We start from the raw sequence: 22,574 nt of genomic DNA on the forward strand, positions 1-22,574 counted from the left end.
AAAACTGGTGAAATGTGTAAAAAACGGAACTTTTATAATCAATTTTTTGCGGTTAACAGATAACACGCTTTCCTAAAAAATAAAAATGAAATAAAATTGATTTAATACTAATTTTGTGGTTTACCTTATCGTAGGAATTTTGTGACGCACTTTTTGTTTGATAAAAATTTGATAAAAATTTTCCTAAAAAATTAAACACATTTTTAGCAATCAAATGTGGTAAACAAATTTAAAAAATTAAAGAATTTACCAAAAAAAGATTATTTATGTTGGTTTTAGAGAAGAATTCAGTAGTCTGAATCGGAAGAATTTGTGGATGAAGAACTTGTGCCGAAGTCAATATTTTCGATAAACTTACGATGCGTCTTTTTGGCACAACTTTTGTAGGTCTGAAGCTGAAATTAGATGTTTAAATTAGATGTTTAGAAAGAACGTTTTATTAAGTTGTAATATAAACTTACTGTAAACAAACACTGATGAATACACCAACTACACCAACTATCTTCTTCACGAGTATAATCTGTTAAATTTTCAACCAGGACTGCATTGTGTGTAATAATCTTTTTAAAAGATAATTTTTTCAATTGAATTAAGATGGGTTCTCGCGGACAATTAATGTTAAATATAGATAAAGTTTTAGGTCCCGCTTGTATGACACTCTTAGTAAACTCATCATATTCAAAGTAATTATTTTCATTAAAAAAGTACAGCTTTCCGTTTAAATATCTAAATGTCCTTGTTATTTTATTAGGAACACCTTCAAATAATTCGTTTGTTAAACCAGGAACATTATATCCAGAGATGCAACTAGATAATGTAATATATGTATTATCTCTGAGAAAAAGATAAATACCACCTGAGTAAGTTGTTATCGCTGCCGAAATTGGACTTGATATTTTAAATTCTTCGCTTATAGATTTCGGATAATTAGTTTTAAATCTAAAAGTAGATAATGAAAAAAATATAAACTTCAGCTTTTACAATAATTACTATATCATCTGTTGAGGGTTTATGATAAATTGTTGTAAATTCTTCAAAATCTTTTGGTAAAAAATGTTAACCGCCCAGTAATTAATTAAGGTTTTGGATATGAATTTTTACCTATTTCAATTAAACAAATCCACTTTTTTTATAAAAGATGTATAAATGTGTTTTAACTATTAGAAATGTATATATTGTTTGTAAACTATTGGATATAAATTTTTTGGGGAAAATGATTGTAACGATAAATTAATAATCAAATACAACTGGATATTTATAAAATTTTTGATTCATAAATTTACAAGAAAAAAACGTTAGACAGGAAATAAGATCACAAAAATAATCAGAATGAATATTATTTTTTATTATACATAAAACAAACTACATACTTAAACTAAAAAAGTCATACACCTAAATAAATTTTTAATTGCAGTTTTTAAGCCAAACCTAACGCTATGAACATCATAAAAAACGCTATGAACATCATAAAACGATCCAACATGTATGAGGTTTAATGTACCCATACCCAAATGTCAATTATACCCCGCTCCTCATCGGTGTCTATCGCGGCGGTCAAGCGCCCCACGGTAAAAATATCAAAATAACCTCCAAGGGATGGGGGCGGTTCCAGTCGCAGATAGATGTTAATAAGGGAAACCCACTCGAAGGTGCCCGCGGGAATTTGGGTGAGGAGGTGGTCCACCTCCTCTTCGGTTAACCCAGCGTGGTTAACAACCAAATCTGGGTTATAGTCCCCATAGTAACCTGCGGGATGTTCTGTAACAAAAGAAAGAGAAATTTAATAAATAGATTACATTAATTTATTAAGACTGATGATGAAGTGTTGTAATTAAATTTCAAACAATTGATTCGGAAAAAATTTAAAATAAAATAATGTAAAAATTATTTCTACTTACTAGACATGATGGTTGTGTTGACTGTTGATATTTCAATAAAAATTATTTCACACACTAAAAGTTGATCCCTTTATACTTTTTGTAATCTTAACTAGAGTGGAGAGGGCAGGTTAATGAAGTAGGAGAAGGAAACGAGATTAAAACTTTAAACGTTTATTTCGGTAAATTCTGAATTACATAATTATAAATAAACCGTACATTATTAAGACTACAGATACATATTTTAGTTTTTAAGTAATGATGCATACATAACGGAAGTTGTGGTTGCAATTTTGGACAAGAGTTTGCTTCCTCCAAATTGATGATCCTAGGGTAAAAGTCCTTTGAATCGAAAAATTGTCTTAAAAAATCCTCTTTAACGCTTCCTTTTACGTAAATAATATCGATAACATCATCGATAATATTTTCTTCTAGTATGTTATAAATATTTTCATAGTCGATATTTCCACTGTTGTAACGTAATAGATGATGATTTAATTCTAAATATTTCACTTGTTTTTTTACATCTGCACTTAGTTGACGAAACGGCACCGGTGATTTAAACAAATAGTGACCAGTTCGATGTCCATCAAATATTGTTAATTCTTTAACGATGAATTCAGGTATATAAAATCCTTGAACATCAATCACTACTACCTTCATGTTGAACACTTAAATCTAGACTGAAAAATTTGTTCACGATGAGCAGAATTTAAGATCTCCTTTAAAATATTTTTCATTTGATTAATTCTAAACTTAAACCTTTCTCTGTCTGCAGCGCATTGTATCCAATAGTTTCCTTTTCTAGCATCTTGATAAGCATATGACCAAACTATTAGATTATGTACTTCCGGAGCACTATCACTTATAGTAACACTTTTTTTCATCCTTATATCAGTTGTCTAATTATTCCTGTTAACGGATAGTACTGCATTATTCTATCATGAATGATAATACAATAAGCTCTTGTATCGGCTGGGAAATTATTATCGCTTTCAAATTCTAAGCTGATATCAATGGTGGAACTTCGAATTGCTTCGTTTTGCTTGGAACAGTCTAATACAAATATCGGTCTTTTTGTATAATCTGTATAGCTTAATATAGGTTCAGCACGATCTTTTCCATTAAATTCCTTATAAAAATCAACGTAAGCTTGATATGCTTCTAAATATTTATTTTTAGCAAATTGTAGTTTCCATGTTTCATATGGATAAACATTTGAATTCAACCATAAACGTACGCTTCTTACATCACAATGATCAAATAGAGTAACATCAGACTTTGGATTATTTTTTCGGTTTGTTTGAAAGCAAACGATAATAAATCTTGGTCTTTCTAATTGAGTAGATGTTTTAACTCTCCAGATGTCGTTATTAGTTTGTCGAACTGATGGAAGTTCATGAATTTCCCATTTTCTGAACGGTAACGATATAACACGATCTTTGTTGATCCCTTCTAATATAGTTAATTTAATTTCATCATTTGGGTAAACATGTTTTGCTTTTAATTCAATATTGTTAATCTTAAGTGTCGCTTTTCTCGTTCCGGTAGAAATGAAACAATTAGCATCGTTACGACTTCGTATTAATCGAAGTTTTTGATGACCGCTAACTATCCGATGATAATCAAATGGTAAATTTAACAGATAAGATAAAGGGATTCTAAATGAAAACGTATTATCAGTTTCATTAAATGTCTTCAGTTGTTGACTTTCTTGATCATTCCATCCAGCGAGAGTTAATGCTCTTACTTCATCTTTGCCATAACATAGAAAAGTTTTGATTGTAGATACTGTTCCGACTTCACGTACACTATCTAACTCAACATTATTCAATTCATAGCTTACATTCTCAAATAAATATGCTGCTGCATTATTAGTCAAGGTTACATTTCCACCGCCAGTTTCCGGTACCGGATCTGGTATGAACTCACCGTCCACTTGTATAAATGATTCAAAGAGAGAAATCCAAATATCTCTCTGATTAATTATAATTTCGATTTCATCATTGTTATCGAAAGATCTTACTTGCGGACTATATGTATGTTCTTCCTCTTTACTTATGCTGTCGTCTATTTCCGGTGAACTGTAAACCTGAAGTTTGCTGGCGGACATTATATCCTAACGATTTAAGAATCTGCACGCTCTGATGTGATAATGTCGACTGATGACAAGATACTGACTGATAATTTGATGGATTGTATGATTTTTTATATTGATTTTGAAACACTAAACCCATGTTTATGCTTCTTTTTTCAGAGCAAGACGAATATTGATTGTTTGACCGTTAAAATCTATAGGACAATGGTCTTGATCAACAATATCAATAGTTAGGTTAGGTATATTGGATCTATTAATGATAGGTAAATAAATAGGATTTAATGGTTCCACAAAAATCTGTTCGGCTGGACTAACACTTAAAGCAGTTTCATAAAGAGTATGAGATTCTTTGTTTTTGTAGAAAGAACCTCTTACAATATTACACTCGATACGTATTGTATTAACCTTAATTATGTTAACAGGTAAATCACTTTCATGTAATTGTCTTGCTTTAAGTTTCCTTTTAGAAAAACCTAACAATTTACCAATACTATCTTCGTGAGCGAAATTAATGTCGTAAATACTAAATATCTCACACTTTAATGTGTTTTCGTTAGCCTTCAATGAAAATGTATTCTGTTTTTGAGCATCAGTTGCAGATCGTCCACTAAGAATTATTTGTATATATTTTTCTATAGCAGCTATTTCATAAGCACCTTTCGGAAATGTTATCACTTTTTCTTCAGTAGTGTTCGGAGCAAAATAATAAAATTTATTTGTACCCTCTTCTATATTTGGTATATTATTGTTAGTATAAAAACCGATTAAAGCTATAGAATAATTCGAATTTTCTTCAAGGTCAATGGGTGGCTCATAGTGTTCAGACAGCGTACTTTCAACACCTGTTAGGGAGAATGTCTTATACATGACTGAATAAAATACATGATTATCTCATCTTTTATTATGTAAAAACATCAAACATAAATGTCCGCAATTATATGATAAAAATTGATAACGATCATGATTAAAGTAAATATTACAATTTCCTAAGTATCGTACTAATTCTAGAGGTGGCTTTAGATTTCCATAACTATCAAAATAATCAACCTGTTTATTTGTTTTTCTATAACAAACCCAATGAGTTCCGGATCCTTTTTTAGAGTCCAAATTAATGATAGCACATTCTGTCTTATCAGGTTTCATATGAATTAATTCATCTCTCATAAAAACGCCTTTAAATTTGGGTAGTTTTAATAATTTAGCATATCTTCTTAAATCATTATCAGTTAGTGCCCTATTAGGCAGTTTTATTGGTAGTTTTTTGGAAATTTACGTAAATACAATCCATAACCTCGTGGTTGCTTTCGAAGATATAAACCACTTCCCGCCTTCCCGATAGCGATATCTTCCAGTACTTTATTATGACGTTTATTCTCATCTAATTTCTGTTTCGCTGCTTTAGCATCATTTACAGCTTTAGTTATAGCAGCAGCACCTCCGCCCATAGCCCCTAAGGCACTAAGTCCTCCAAAAATTAATGGTAACAATGGTAAAAATCCTCCTGTTTTTATAGGTATAATACGAGGAATTTTTATACGCTTACGACCTCCAGATTTTCTAACTGCTATACGAGCAGCTGATAATGCAGATTTTATATTATCATATCCCTTATTTTCTAAATTTGATAAAAGAGCTTTATGAAAAGGTTGTTGTTTTTTCTGTGTCCTCTTTCTAGATTTCTTTGTCTTCCTTTTCGATTTTTTCCTTTGGATTCCCATACCTAATTTCCTTTTGACTTTCATTGCGTTAGTTACAAACCAGGCACTTGCTTTTCACCAAATGAAGCGTCTTTAGACTTAACACGTGACCATGCACTATCTTCTAAAATTCGATCCGCTTGATGTCTATCTTTTAAATCGTTGGAATTAGCGTAAGCTATATCGTGCGTTTTACAAAAGCTGTCAAGCTTGTTTATTCCAGGATCACCTCGTTCTAACCGTTTCTTAAGTTTTGTACCAGGTCCGCAATATTGATATCCTGGTAAATGTAATTCAAAAGGTAATTTATTGATTGCAGTATTTAATAGTCCTTCCCCTTTGAAAGACAACATTTAACTGAACTTTTTTCCCTATATAAACCTTCTTATAAATGTTTTTAATTTAGTATGAAAATGAAAGTGTTAAAGCAAAAATTACAATTACCTATCATAAATCATGATTATAATAATGTTGATAATAAACATAAAATGTCTCATCGACATGGTACACTTTTACCCGAATCAATACGTTGTATAATTTGTGGACCTTCTGGTGGAGGAAAAACTAACATATTATTGTCTTTATTGTTTGATCCCAACGGATTGAAATTTGAAAACATATATATTTATTGTAAATCATTATATCAACCGAAGTATAAACTGCTTAGTGATGTGCTACAAAAAATTAAAGGAATGGAATATAACCAGTATGAACATAATGAAGACGTGCTAGATCCAAAAGATGCAAAAAATAACTCTATTTTTATATTTGATGATGTCATAATGTGTAATCAAGCTAAGATAAGGGATTACTTTTGCATGGGCCGGCATAAAAATATTGATAGTTTCTATCTCTGTCAAACATATACAAAAATACCGAAACATTTAATTCGAGATAATGCAAATTTATTGGTAATATTAAAACAAGATCTGTTAAATTTAAAACATGTATATGAAGATCATGTTGGTGCTGATATGAAATTCGAACAATTCTGTGAAATATGTCAGGAATGTTGGAAAAACCAATATGGTTTTTTGGTTATATGTAAAGATAATGAATTAAATAAGGGTCGATATAGAAAAGGGTTTGATCATTTTATTCAAGTGTAGAGTGATATCTATTTGAGAACGTTTCCAGACCGGTTAATATCAGTTTCACAGCGGTTAGTATCGGTGCGATATCGGTTAATACCGGTTCCAAAGCGGTTAGTATCGGTTAGATACCGGTTAGAGACCGGTTAATATCGGTCTCAGACCGGTTAGTATCGGTGTGATATTGGTTAATACCGGTTCCAGAGCGGTTATTATCGGATAGAGACCGGTTAATATCGGTTTCAGACCGGTTAATGTCTGTTAAAAAGCAGTTCCTGATCGGTTTGAGATCGGTTAATATCAGTTTGAGACCCGTTATAATAGCAGTCGAATAAGAAGTTATATAAACAATAATTCTGATTTGTTCGGTTAGTTTATAACATTAAGCGGTAATGATGGGTACCAAACCAGATCAAAACCTTAAAAGACATATATTAAAAGCAGCTGATTCAATTCGAAAGAAGTATAAAGCCATAAAGTTAAACAGCAGTGAAGCGGATGAGTCAATTAAAAAGCTTTTTCAGCCTGTTATAAATCCTTTAGAAGAAATTTCAATAAAATTGGAGAAGCAATCTCCACCACCACAGCAACAACAACAAAAACAACACAAAAGACCAAAACATCATATTCAAAAGCAAAGGAAACAATTTCTTAAACTACCAAAAAAAGAAAAGATTAAACAAGAACTTGAACTACCAGTTGAAGAAACATATGAACCTAGTACATCACTGCGACAACCAGAAGAAATATATGAGTCATTACCAGAAATAAAAGAAGAAGATGAAGAAACCAAATCTGACACTATGGATGATTTAATTAATAGCAGACATATTTTAGATGAATTTTTAGAACAATATCCTCCAGTTGCGAGAAATGCAATAGAAGCAGTTTTAGAGAAAACCAGTGATCAGACATTTGGTCCTAGATATAATTCAAAAGAGAATAAACTATTTATGGGTAAACATGAATTAATAATCAGTCAAAATGGTGATTTAATTTTAGATAATGAATCATTTCCTGGTACTCCTGGTTTATACAGACTAATATTTTTTAAAAACCCTGAAGATAAATACACTCAAATTACAAAAGAGGATCGGTCAGCATACAAAAAAATACTTGAAATTTCTAATACACATAGAAAAAATAATGATCCCACAAAACAACTAAAAGGTCATAGAGGTGTAAAATATACTCAAATTGTGCAACCAATGTTTACTTCATTTCCTAAATCTCCGTTTATTGGTGAAGGATTATTCACTAATAAACGTGTAGAATATGTTTACTGGGATGACATAAATGAATTAGTGTCACGTCTAGCATTATTACATGCAGCGACAAAAGCGGGTAACAATTCCCATCTGAATGAAATTTTATCAATAGAAGAAGAATTAAAGGAATGTGGTGTAATATATTAGGCTTAAGTTTTTTTCTGGTTAATCCTCAGTGTTGAAATGCCCATTGATCTATTCGGACGTAAAGTGTTATCAGCATCAAGTGCATTTTTTAAATCTACACCATCACCTTTTGTTTTCACTGCTGATGGTGACCTTGATTTAAAACATCATAGAATCTGTAACATTAATGATCCAACAGAAGACAAAGATTGTGCGAATAAGGTATATATTGATTTAGTAAGTAAACAAATATACCAAAAGATGGAAGGAGTAATAGCTGCTTTAACGGATTTAAATAATAATGTTCATAAAGCAGATGCTATATGGATGGATAAATTTAATCAGTTAAACTTAACCATGAATGTTAAGTACAAAATACTTGATGAAAAAATTGATAATATAATTGCTACAATTCCTCACACGATTGAATCAGAATTGCATAACAAACATTTAAGTATAAATTATGAAATCGATAACAAGTGGAAAAAATTTATGAATAATTCAAATGAGATAACCAGACGAATAAAAAAACTTAGAACGCTTTGAAGGAATCGATAGTATTAAGATAAAACCAGAAACCATTTCCAAACGTTCTAAAGCAGGTGATACAGATCAACTTGAAAATGTACCTATATCAAAGAAAAGGAAAGTAACAGATTCATATGAAAATAGTGAAAGATAGAACCCATGCCTCATAATAAAAACAAGTGTCCTCCAGGTCAAATGTCAGATCGTCATGGAAATTGTAGAGAAGTGTACCGTAAATAAGCAATGGTTCGACTAAAGCAAGTTAGTGATGTAAAGCAAAAATTGGTAAACGAGATATTTAAACCTGCACGCAGGAATTTTAAACGAAGACGTACTATAATTAAAGGATTGGATGATTTATGGCAAGTAGATTTAGCAGAAATGCAAAATTTATCTTATCATAATAATGGATTTAAATATATTTTAGTCGTAATCGACTGTTTTTTCTAAATTTTTATGGACCAGACCACTGAAATCGAAATCAGCTAATGAGGTTAGCAGAGCTATGGAATCAATACTGAAGAATGAAAAAGAACGAATACCAAAGAATTTACAGTCAGATCAAGGAAAGGAATTTTATAATACCACTTTTCAGGATTTGATGAGACGTTATAATATTAATCACTATAGTACGTACAGCGTTAAAAAAGCAGCAATTGCTGAACGAGTTATACGTACTTTAAAATCCAAAATTTATCGATATTTTACGTTATTTGCGACACATAAATGGATAAATAAATTGCAAGAGATAACCAAAAATTATAATACTACAATACATCGAACAACAGGAAGGAAACCCACAGAGATAAACGCTTCGAATCAAGGAGACATAACAGCATATGATCATCTAAAGATTGTTGATAAAAACAGAAAAAAATTTAAAGTCGGAGATTTCGTAAGAATTAGCAAAGAAAAGATGTTATTTGAAAAAGGATATACACCCAATTGGTCAACGGAAATTTTTAAAATCAGTAAGATTAATCTAACCAATCCTGTAACATTTCTGCTAGAAGATAAAGAAGGTCAACCAATCAAAGGAGCTTTTTATATTTGGGAATTATCAAAAACTCAATATCCTGACGTCTATTTAGTTGAGAAAGTGATTCGACGTAAAGGAACTAAATTATTTGTGAAATGGTTAGGTTTACCAGATAATCAGAATAGTTGGATTGAAATGAAAGATATTACCTAATAAATAAGAAATATATATACGATATAATTATTTAACGTCTAATTTAGTTCCATTTAAGATGGCAACGAGTGTAGAACCTGTTATAAAAAAAGTGCTGCATTTTGAAAAAACCATAAGCGATATTCGATTACTAATGAAACTGGAACTACTGAAATTAGGACCGTGCCAGTTGATGGATATATTTCATAAATTACCGGAAACATATCAACAAGATCATGATATAAAGCTGAATCTACCATGTTTACAACATTATTATAACAGTTTTGACGAAGATCAGTTTGATGGTCCTCCTTCATCAATAAATAATTGTGTTTCGTGTATTTTAGATGATACAGGAAGCCAACAACAACAACAACAACAACAACAACAACAACAACAACCCACTGCGTTTCAAGTGTAATGCCTCTTTTGAACTCATCACTCATCTTGTTTGTTACTCTTATACAAAATGTGTTGTACGTGCAAAAACCGTTAGATGTTGTAGATATGTACATCGTCTTCACTAGTGAAAGTCCTAACAACACAAGATGGTCTCCTCTCTGGAAAAGTTTATTTTTCAACGATGTTGATTACCAATGGAAGAAGATGAATCTGGGTTATTTGAGCAATACTGCAATAGAAATATTTAAATATGAAAATGTTTCTATAGCAAACTCTGTAATATATTTTAAATTAAGACTAGTTTTTACCAATAGTAATTATATTGATACTGACTGGAAGAGACTTATACTTAATGATCATGATGTAGTTTCAATAAAAAATTGTTTTAATCATGTTCCTACCTTTTTAGCAATGTTTGGAATTGTTTGTACATGTTGGATCGTTTTTATGATGTTCATAGCGTTAGGTTTGGCTTAAAAACTGCAATTAAAAATTTATTTAGGTGTATGACTTTGTTAGTTTAAGTATGTAGTTTGTTTTATGTCTAATAAAAAATAATATTCATTCTGATTATTTTTGTTATCATATTTCCTGTCTAACGTTTTTTTCCTTAAAAACGTTAAATTTTTATCAGTTATATTTTGAATTTTTTGAATTTTTACGTAAGGAACCACAATATCCGGTTGCAAAGTTTATGGAATATAAAATCATATCGCATCAATGATTAATTCATTTCTACTTCGACTGTCCGTGTATGAAAGTAATCATGTTCAAGTGCTCTCAATGCGATAACAAGTTTACTCGCAAAGATGCTTTAACACGTCATGTAAAAAAACATAGTAAGTAAATACATTTTACGTTATAGAAATTGTTTTAATTAAGAGCATTTTTAAGGTGATAAATTATCTAAACTCACTTGCACCGGATGTAAAACGTCATTTACGAGATTTGATAACTATAGGCGTCATATTACAAATTCATCATTGTGTTCAATGGATTCGGATGATATGACTCCTAAAAAAGCCCGCCTGACAACTAGAACACCTTTACAAGGTATTTTTGTAAATATTCTTTATATTATTATTATTATAACTTGTTTTTGTTTTTAGAAGTTACTACTAACGCTCCATCATGTTCATTTCATCAATTTTGTGAAATATGCAATAGTCACTACAGAGGATCCAGATTAAACCATTTACGTTCTTTAAAACATAAAAGTGTCATCTCCGCCAAAATTAATGATGATGATGATTTCGTTGAAGAATATCAAGTTGCCTTCAAATCAAGAATTACCTCATACCGATTGAAAAATTCACAACTAGATGACTTGGAAGTGTGCAATTTTTTTGAAAGAAATCAAGATAAACTTATCACTTTAATAACTAGAAAACTGAGAGAATTTAACCAACTTAAAATTAATTTCGAACTTTTTGCTAAATATATTTTACCTTCTAAAGACATTATCGAAATCAAATCATTCAACACTAAAAATATCATCATTTCAATATCGACAAATATTAAGGTAGAACTGGAAGAAATATGTGGCGTCATAAAAAACAAAATGAGTGAATTCTTGGAAAAAGATAGTGGTAAGTAATATCAATTTTATTTATAAACATATTATTGTATTAAATTTTTTAGGTTGGATTTTAATGGAAATTTTGTTTTTGGAACTTAATATCAACAAATTCAATCCACTACGTGCATCAACATATATACCATTACCGAAGGACATAGCGAAGCGGAGAGCGGTTATCAATATTCATAATGATGATAATGAATGTTTCAAATGGTCTGTTTTGGCACACCTTCATTCAACTGAAGTAAATGTTAATCGACATCGAGTTGATGCTTATCGTGAGTTTGAAGAGGAATTAGATTTTACAGATATTTCATTTCCGGTTAAATTAACTGATATTTTTAAATTTGAAGCACTTAATAATATTAGTGTAAATGTCTATGGAACAGAGCAGCGTTTTGATCATGAAAAAGGTAAATGGGTATCAGATATTATAGGTCCCTTTTATTTAACTTCTAAGAAACGAGACATTCATGTAAATTTATTACTTATCGTAGACGATGAAAGAATGATCAAACATTACTGTCTGATAAGCAACATTTCTCGATTAATAAGTTCACAACTTTCCAAACATAATCATGCTAAATTTATATGTAACGGTTGTCTATTATTTTTTTCGAGTGAACAAAAATTAGTTAAACATCGTAAGTATGCTTGTAATGAAGTTGTCACTACATTACCAACTTCTGATCTGATTATAAATAAATTTGGTAAAGAAGTGCCTGGTAATGAATTAACATTTCAAAATTTTGATAAATCTCTTAAAGTTCCTTTTGTATTTTATTTCGATTTTGAATCTATTTTAAAACCTTTACGCAATGATAATTCAGCCGATAATATCCGTACAATTGTTACACATTTACATGAACCATATAGTTTCGGATATTACATAAAATGTGCATATAATGATAATTTATCAATTTATCGGACTTATCGAGGAAAAGATGCTCCTAAAATTTTTGTGAAATGGTTGCAAGATGATGTAAATAGACTTTATCACGATCACCTCAAACATATCGTACCACTTGAAATGACTCCGTTAGATGAATTGGTTTTTCAAATATCTACCCATTGTCATTTATGTAAAGAACCTTTCAAAACAGATTACGGAAGTCTAAATTGTGATAGAGTTCGTAATCATTGTCACTTAACAGGTGAATTTTTAGGACCTGCACATTCTATTTGTAATTTAAATTATAAGATTCCAAAATATATCCCTGTTTTTTGTCATAATTTAACTAATTATGATAGTCATTTATTTATTAAAGCTTTAGCAACAGAAAAGACCATCATTAATTGCATTGCTCAAACTAAAGAAAAGTATATTACATTTTCAAAAAAAATTTTAGTTGATAAGGTCATGAACACGACTACAAATACAGTTGACAATATTTTTATAACGCTTAGATTCGTAGATTCGTTCCGTTTCCTTTCTTTTTCATTAGATAAATTATCTCAGACTTTAACTTCTAATGAATGTCTAACCATTCGGAAACACTTTCCGGACGATAACCAATTTAATTTGATAAGACAAAAAGGTGTTTTTCCATATTCATATTTGGATTGTTTTAATAAGTTAGATGATACCAGTTTACCATTGATTCAACAATTTTATGATAATCTTAATAAAACTGATATCAGTGAACATGATTATGAGCGAGCACAGGAAGTCTGGAATCTATTTGATTGCAAAACGTTAGGTGATTATTCCGACATTTATTTAAAGTCTGATGTTTTGTTACTAACAGACATTTTTGAAAATTTCAGAAAGGTTTGTCTCAAAATTTATGAACTAGATCCAGCTCATTACTTAACAGCACCTTCATTAGGCTGGGATGCTATGTTAAAAATGACTGGAATTAAATTCGAATTGTTAACTGATATAGACATGGTACATTTCTTTCGAAAATCTATTAGAGGAGGACTTTGTCAATGTTCAAAACGTAAAGCAGTAGCAAATAATAAGTTTTTATCAAATCATGATCCTTCTAAACCAACTTCTTTTATAATGTACCTTGATGCAACCAACTTGTATGGAGCAGCAATGTCTGAATATTTACCTTATAGCGGTTTTCGATGGGAAGATCCTAATGAATTCAATGATAACCTAATTCTCAATTTGACAGATAACGCTGATGTAGGTTATATATTCGAAGTTGATTTAGAATATCCTTCTGAATTACATAATCTTCACAACGATTTACCATTTTGTCCTGAAAAATTTATTCCTCCCTCTAGTAAAACTGAGAAACTTTGCGCAACCTTGAACAATAAAGTACACTATGTTTTACATTATCGAAATTTAAGACAAGCTATACAAGGTGGTTTAAAATTAATTAATATTCACCGTGTTTTAAGTTTTAATCAATCACCATGGTTGAAAACATATATTGATTTAAATACAGAAATGCGTAACAAATCAAAAAACGCGTTAGAAAAAGATGTATTTAAATTAATGAATAATTCAGTTTTTGGTAAAACCATGGAATCAATTGATAAAAGAGTAAACGTGAAATTGGTAACATCATGGAATAATATAGGTAGAAAACCAGGTGCTGAAAGTTTAATTGCACGACCAAATTTTAAAAATTCATCTATCTTTACACCAAATTTTGTAGCTATTCAATTAGAGAACGAAAAAGTTTTCTACAATAAACCTCTGTATGTAGGTTTTACTATTCTAGATATCAGTAAAACTATTATGTATGATTTTTATTATAATTTCATAAAACTTAAATACGGTAACAATGCAACGCTTTTGTATACCGATACTGATAGTTTAGTAATTGAAATTTTTTGTGAAAATATTTATGATGATATTAAATCTAATATAGAGCGTTTTGATACTTCAAATTATAAAGCAGAAAATATTCATGGAATACCTGTATCGTCTTCTGTCATCGGGAAGATGAAAGATGAATATAAAGGACGTGTAATATCAGAATTTTTAGGAACAGGTGCTAAAGCATATTGTGTGGATGTTGAAGGTGAATTATCTAAAAAAGCTAAGGGTATTAAACACAATGTAATTACAAGTGAATTACATAAAATTGACTACCAAAACGCAGTTACTGTTCCAAACACTGAAATTATTAAAGAAATGAATATCTTTCGTTCGAAGCTTCATAACATTTACACAGAATTAAAGAAAAAAATTGCTTTATCTTTCAAAGATGATAAACGTTACATCTTAAACAATTCTGAAGGTAGAACATTATCTTGGGGTCATAAAAATATTCTTCCTCAAACTCAGGAATAATATTTAATTTGTATTGTAGTTATTGTATTATAATGTTTATGTATTATAATATGTATGTATGTATGTACTTATATTTAGATGTAATAAACAATTAAAGTAATTTATTGTTTTTATTATTATCCATTAACCAAATAGCTTATGTGAATTTGTTTCAGGTTTCCAAAATAGACAGCACTATCCACTCTACCTACCTGAGGTTCGACTCCCCATGGAAGGAACAACAACAACAACAACTTTTTTTGCATTATATTTTAAACAAATAACAAAATAAACTTGGTGCGCAACAGACAAGTTAGGCAAACAACATTACAAAAATAAAAAACTACATATACTAGGTTTTTTTTCCTTATCGATAAAATAATGACTTTCCTTTATTAGTTATTAGTGACAAGCGCGATGATTTTCTGATATTTTGCTTAACTCAATACAGTCGAGTGAACAAAAATTAGTTAAACATCGTAAGTATGCTTGTAATGAAGTTGTCACTACATTACCAACTTCTGATCTGATTATAAATAAATTTGGTAAAGAAGTGCCTGGTAATGAATTAACATTTCAAAATTTTGATAAATCTCTTAAAGTTCCTTTTGTATTTTATTTCGATTTTGAATCTATTTTAAAACCTTTACGCAATGATAATTCAGCCGATAATATCCGTACAATTGTTACACATTTACATGAACCATATAGTTTCGGATATTACATAAAATGTGCATATAATGATAATTTATCAATTTATCGGACTTATCGAGGAAAAGATGCTCCTAAAATTTTTGTGAAATGGTTGCAAGATGATGTAAATAGACTTTATCACGATCACCTCAAACATATCGTACCACTTGAAATGACTCCGTTAGATGAATTGGTTTTTCAAATATCTACCCATTGTCATTTATGTAAAGAACCTTTCAAAACAGATTACGGAAGTCTAAATTGTGATAGAGTTCGTAATCATTGTCACTTAACAGGTGAATTTTTAGGACCTGCACATTCTATTTGTAATTTAAATTATAAGATTCCAAAATATATCCCTGTTTTTTGTCATAATTTAACTAATTATGATAGTCATTTATTTATTAAAGCTTTAGCAACAGAAAAGACCATCATTAATTGCATTGCTCAAACTAAAGAAAAGTATATTACATTTTCAAAAAAAATTTTAGTTGATAAGGTCATGAACACGACTACAAATACAGTTGACAATATTTTTATAACGCTTAGATTCGTAGATTCGTTCCGTTTCCTTTCTTTTTCATTAGATAAATTATCTCAGACTTTAACTTCTAATGAATGTCTAACCATTCGGAAACACTTTCCGGACGATAACCAATTTAATTTGATAAGACAAAAAGGTGTTTTTCCATATTCATATTTGGATTGTTTTAATAAGTTAGATGATACCAGTTTACCATTGATTCAACAATTTTATGATAATCTTAATAAAACTGATATCAGTGAACATGATTATGAGCGAGCACAGGAAGTCTGGAATCTATTTGATTGCAAAACGTTAGGTGATTATTCCGACATTTATTTAAAGTCTGATGTTTTGTTACTAACAGACATTTTTGAAAATTTCAGAAAGGTTTGTCTCAAAATTTATGAACTAGATCCAGCTCATTACTTAACAGCACCTTCATTAGGCTGGGATGCTATGTTAAAAATGACTGGAATTAAATTCGAATTGTTAACTGATATAGACATGGTACATTTCTTTCGAAAATCTATTAGAGGAGGACTTTGTCAATGTTCAAAACGTAAAGCAGTAGCAAATAATAAGTTTTTATCAAATCATGATCCTTCTAAACCAACTTCTTTTATAATGTACCTTGATGCAACCAACTTGTATGGAGCAGCAATGTCTGAATATTTACCTTATAGCGGTTTTCGATGGGAAGATCCTAATGAATTCAATGATAACCTAATTCTCAATTTGACAGATAACGCTGATGTAGGTTATATATTCGAAGTTGATTTAGAATATCCTTCTGAATTACATAATCTTCACAACGATTTACCATTTTGTCCTGAAAAATTTATTCCTCCCTCTAGTAAAACTGAGAAACTTTGCGCAACCTTGAACAATAAAGTACACTATGTTTTACATTATCGAAATTTAAGACAAGCTATACAAGGTGGTTTAAAATTAATTAATATTCACCGTGTTTTAAGTTTTAATCAATCACCATGGTTGAAAACATATATTGATTTAAATACAGAAATGCGTAACAAATCAAAAAACGCGTTAGAAAAAGATGTATTTAAATTAATGAATAATTCAGTTTTTGGTAAAACCATGGAATCAATTGATAAAAGAGTAAACGTGAAATTGGTAACATCATGGAATAATATAGGTAGAAAACCAGGTGCTGAAAGTTTAATTGCACGACCAAATTTTAAAAATTCATCTATCTTTACACCAAATTTTGTAGCTATTCAATTAGAGAACGAAAAAGTTTTCTACAATAAACCTCTGTATGTAGGTTTTACTATTCTAGATATCAGTAAAACTATTATGTATGATTTTTATTATAATTTCATAAAACTTAAATACGGTAACAATGCAACGCTTTTGTATACCGATACTGATAGTTTAGTAATTGAAATTTTTTGTGAAAATATTTATGATGATATTAAATCTAATATAGAGCGTTTTGATACTTCAAATTATAAAGCAGAAAATATTCATGGAATACCTGTATCGTCTTCTGTCATCGGGAAGATGAAAGATGAATATAAAGGACGTGTAATATCAGAATTTTTAGGAACAGGTGCTAAAGCATATTGTGTGGATGTTGAAGGTGAATTATCTAAAAAAGCTAAGGGTATTAAACACAATGTAATTACAAGTGAATTACATAAAATTGACTACCAAAACGCAGTTACTGTTCCAAACACTGAAATTATTAAAGAAATGAATATCTTTCGTTCGAAGCTTCATAACATTTACACAGAATTAAAGAAAAAAATTGCTTTATCTTTCAAAGATGATAAACGTTACATCTTAAACAATTCTGAAGGTAGAACATTATCTTGGGGTCATAAAAATATTCTTCCTCAAACTCAGGAATAATATTTAATTTGTATTGTAGTTATTGTATTATAATGTTTATGTATTATAATATGTATGTATGTATGTACTTATATTTAGATGTAATAAACAATTAAAGTAATTTATTGTTTTTATTATTATCCATTAACCAAATAGCTTATGTGAATTTGTTTCAGGTTTCCAAAATAGACAGCACTATCCACTCTACCTACCTGAGGTTCGACTCCCCATGGAAGGAACAACAACAACAACAACTTTTTTTGCATTATATTTTAAACAAATAACAAAATAAACTTGGTGCGCAACAGACAAGTTAGGCAAACAACATTACAAAAATAAAAAACTACATATACTAGGTTTTTTTTCCTTATCGATAAAATAATGACTTTCCTTTATTAGTTATTAGTGACAAGCGCGATGATTTTCTGATATTTTGCTTAACTCAATACAGCATGTATTGTATATATACTTCATGTATTCACAATTGCACATTTCAAAAATCATATATTCAAAATTTCACAACCCCAAAAACCAAAAATTTCACAACCCCAAAAAGCTACTACTACTACTACTACTACTTGTTTTCTTGGTTGCATATTCGCAAACGGGCGGGGGGTGTGTTTAAAAAAAAAAATGGAGGCCAGCGCCATCTTTGATTGACGGCTGCGCTGACGGCAGCGCCATCTAGCGAAAAGTTTGCAGACCGTGGCGCCATCTAACGTGAGAATTTAGGCGGAATTTGTGACGACATCGGCGCTACCAACATTACACCCAATATTAATTTTTAAATAAATTAAAATTTTGGCGCCATTTTTTTTAACAAACAAACATGGCCGACTAATTTCAAATATTAATTTTGAAATAATTTAAATTTGGCGCCAATTTACCATTAAACAAAAATGACCGCCGCCGACTTTCAAACTTCCAAGATGGCGACGATTATTATTATTATTATTATTATTATTATACTACATAAATATATTTGCATCATCACAAATGGCGTCAGTCGGCCGCAGGCCGGCTGACCAGCTGGTCGCAGGCCAGCGAGCTGCGATTACGCGCTTGCGTCTGCGGCTGACTGACACAATTTTCACACATGCGCAGTAGAGGGAGGTGGAGGTGGTTTTTGAACCGGCTATCTCTATCTACTTAAAGTGTTAGACACAATTAATTTAGTTTAATTTCAGTTTTTCAAACATTTTATTTTAAAGCAAATTTTTGTTGAATATTATTTATATCCAACTCTATAACTCGCTTATGGTTGGTCTTACAAAAGAAATGCAAACAACTATTTTGTAGGAAATTTTATCAGCTTTAATTTTGAATGAAAGATAAAAATTGATAGGAATATCTGTTTTCGAGATATAAGCAAAAAACCAAAGTGAAAACTGTAACAGTTACTGAACAAAAATGTAATTCAGTTTTCAATGTTTGAGACGAAGACAAAAATGCAGCATTTACTAGCTGATAAAATTTCCTACAAAATAGTTATTTGCATTTTTCATGTAGGACTAACCATAAGCGAGATATAAGTTTGAAAATAATTAATATTTAAAAAAAAGTGCTTTAACAGAAAATGTCTTGTGATTTAAAATACACTTAATTTATTGGGTCCAATACTTTATTAGAAGAAAAAGGAGGTGACATAAAAGTCACTGAAGTCTTCAGAGTCGTTTTTAAATGCTACATTTTCGTCTTCGTCTCAAACATTGAAAACTGAATTATATTTTTGTTCAGTAACTGTAACAGTTTTCACTTTGGTTTTTTGCTTATATCTCGAAAACAATTACTCCTATCAATTTTTATCTTTCTTTTAAAATTAAAGCTGATAAAATTTCCTACAAAATAGTTATTTGCATTTCTTTTGTAAGACCAACCATAAGCGAGTTATAGAGTTGGATATAAATAATCTTTAACAAAAATTTGCTTTAAAATAAAATGTTTGAAAAACAGAAATTAAACTAAATTAATTGGGTCTAACACTTTAGTATAGGAAAAAGGAGATGACATAAAATTCACCAAAGTCTTCAGAGTCGTTTTTAGTCGTCATATTAATAACAATAACATTAATAATAATAATACTAATAGTACTAAATTTGCTTATATGCAAGCGCTTTATTAAGGTAACAGTTTTTTGGTTTCTTGCTTATATCTCGAAAACAGTTACTCCTATCAATTTTTATCTTTTTACTAAAATTAAAGCTGATAAAATTTCCAACAAAATAGTTATTTGCATTTCTCATGTAGGACTAACCATAAGCGAGATATAAGTTTGAAAATAATTAATATTTAAAAAAAAAGTGCTTTAACAGAAAATGTTTTGTGATTTAAAATACACTTAATTTATTAGGTCCAATACTTTATTAGAAGAAAAAGGAGGTGACATATAAGTCACTGAAGTCTTCAGAGTCGATTTTAAATGCTGCATTTTCGTCTTCGTCTCAAACATTGAAAACTGAATTACATTTTTGTTCAGTAACAGTTACAGTTTTCTTATTGGTTTTTTGCTTATATCTCGAAAACAGTTACTCCTATCAATTTTTATCTTTCTTTTAAAATTAAAGCTGATAAAATTTCCTACAAAATAGTTATTTGCATTTTTCATGTAAGACTAACCATAAGCGAGATATAAGTTTAAAAATTATTAATATTTAAAAAAAAATTGCTTTAACAGAAAATGTCTTGTGATTTAAAATACACTTAATTTATTGGGTCCAATACTTTATTAGAAGAAAAAGGAGGTGACATAAAAATCGCTGAAGTCTTCAGAGTCGTTTTTAAATGCTGCATTTTCGTCTTCCTCTCAAACATTGAAAACTGAATTACATTTTTGTTCAGTAACTGTAACAGTTTTTACTTTGGTTTTTTGCTTATATCTCGAAAACAATTACTCCTATCAATTTTTATCTTTCTTTCAAAATTAAAGCTGATAAAATTTCCTACAAAATAGTTATTTGCATTTCTTTTGTAAGAACAACCATAAGCGAGTTATAGAGTTGGATATAAATAATCTTTAACAAAAATTTGCTTTAAAATATAATGTTTGAAAAACCGAAATGAAACTAAATTAATTGAGTCTAACACTTTAGTATAGGAAAAAGGAGAAGACATAAAAGTCACCAAAGTCTTCAGATTCGTTTTTAGTCGTCATATTAATAACAATAACATTAATAATAATAATAATGCTGCATTTTCGTCTTCGTCTCAAACATTGAAAACTGAATTACATTTTTGTTCAGTAACAGTTACAGTTTTCTTATTGGTTTTTTGCTTATATCTCGAAAACAGTTACTCCTATCAATTTTTATTTTTTTTTCAAAATTAAAGCTGATAAAATTTCCTACAAAATAGTTATTTGCATTTTTCTTGTAGGACCAACCATAAGCGAGTTATAGAGTTGGATATAAATAATATTTAACAAAAACTTGCTTTAAAATAAAATGTTTGAAAAACTAAAATTAAACTAAATTAATTGTGTCTAACACTTTAGTAGAGGAAAAAGGAGATGACATAAATGTCACTAAAAGTTTCAGAGTCGTCTTTAGTCATCATATTAATAACAATAACATTAATAGTAATAATACTAATGTACTAAATTTGCTTACATGCAAACGCTTAATTAAGGTAACAGTTTTTTGGTTTCTTGCTTATATCTCGAAAACAGTTACTCCTATCAATTTTTATCTTTTAACTAAAATTAAAGCTGATAAAATTTCCTACAAAATAGTTATTTGCATTTTTCATGTAGGACTAACCATAAGCGAGATATAAGTTTGAAAATAATCAATATTTAAAAAAAAAGTGCTTTAACAGAAAATGTCTTGTGATTTAAAATACACTTAATTTATTGGGTCCAATACTTTATTAGAAGAAAAAGGAGGTGACTTAAAAGTCACTGAAGTCTTCAGAGTCGTTTTTAAATGCTGCATTTTCGTCTTCGTCTCAAACATTGAAAACTGAATTACATTTTTGTTCAGTAACTGTAACAGTTTTTACTTTGGTTTTTTGCTTATATCTCGAAAACAATTACTCCTATCAATTTTTATTTTTCTTTCAAAATTAAAGCTGATAAAATTTCCTACAAAATAGTTATTTGCATTTCTTTTGTAAGACCAACCATAAGCGAGTTATAGAGTTGGATATAAATAATCTTTAACAAAAATTTGCTTTAAAATATAATGTTTGAAAAACCGAAATTAAACTAAATTAATTGAGTCTAACACTTTAGTATAGGAAAAAGGAGAAGACATAAAAGTCACCAAAGTCTTCAGATTCGTTTTTAGTCGTCATATTAATAACAATAACATTAATAATAATAATAATGCTGCATTTTCGTCTTCGTCTCAAACATTGAAAACTGAATTACATTTTTGTTCAGTAACAGTTACAGTTTTCTTATTGGTTTTTTGCTTATATCTCGAAAACA

The 22,574-nt window shown here is 29.6% G+C and overlaps 1 long non-coding RNA gene across 2 annotated transcripts; it reads left to right on the top strand.

Moving 5' to 3' along the window:
• The first annotated feature begins 9,543 nt into the window (after window positions 1-9,543).
• LOC135267413 (uncharacterized) lies at window positions 9,544-15,415 on the top strand. 2 transcript variants are annotated; one of them, XR_010335841.1, is made up of 5 exons: window positions 9,544-10,305; window positions 10,362-11,097; window positions 11,153-11,311; window positions 11,368-11,847; window positions 11,900-15,196. It is a non-coding gene; the product is annotated as an uncharacterized LOC135267413 (long non-coding RNA). The 2 variants fall into 2 exon arrangements; XR_010335842.1 differs by lacking the exon at window positions 9,544-10,305 and adding an exon at window positions 15,252-15,415 and having other exon boundaries at window positions 10,803-11,097; window positions 11,900-12,081.
• The last annotated feature ends 7,159 nt before the right edge of the window (window positions 15,416-22,574 follow it).

This window comes from Tribolium castaneum, unplaced genomic scaffold (genome assembly GCF_031307605.1).
Source record: "Tribolium castaneum strain GA2 unplaced genomic scaffold, icTriCast1.1 ptg000020l, whole genome shotgun sequence".
NCBI lineage: Eukaryota > Metazoa > Arthropoda > Insecta > Coleoptera > Tenebrionidae > Tribolium > Tribolium castaneum.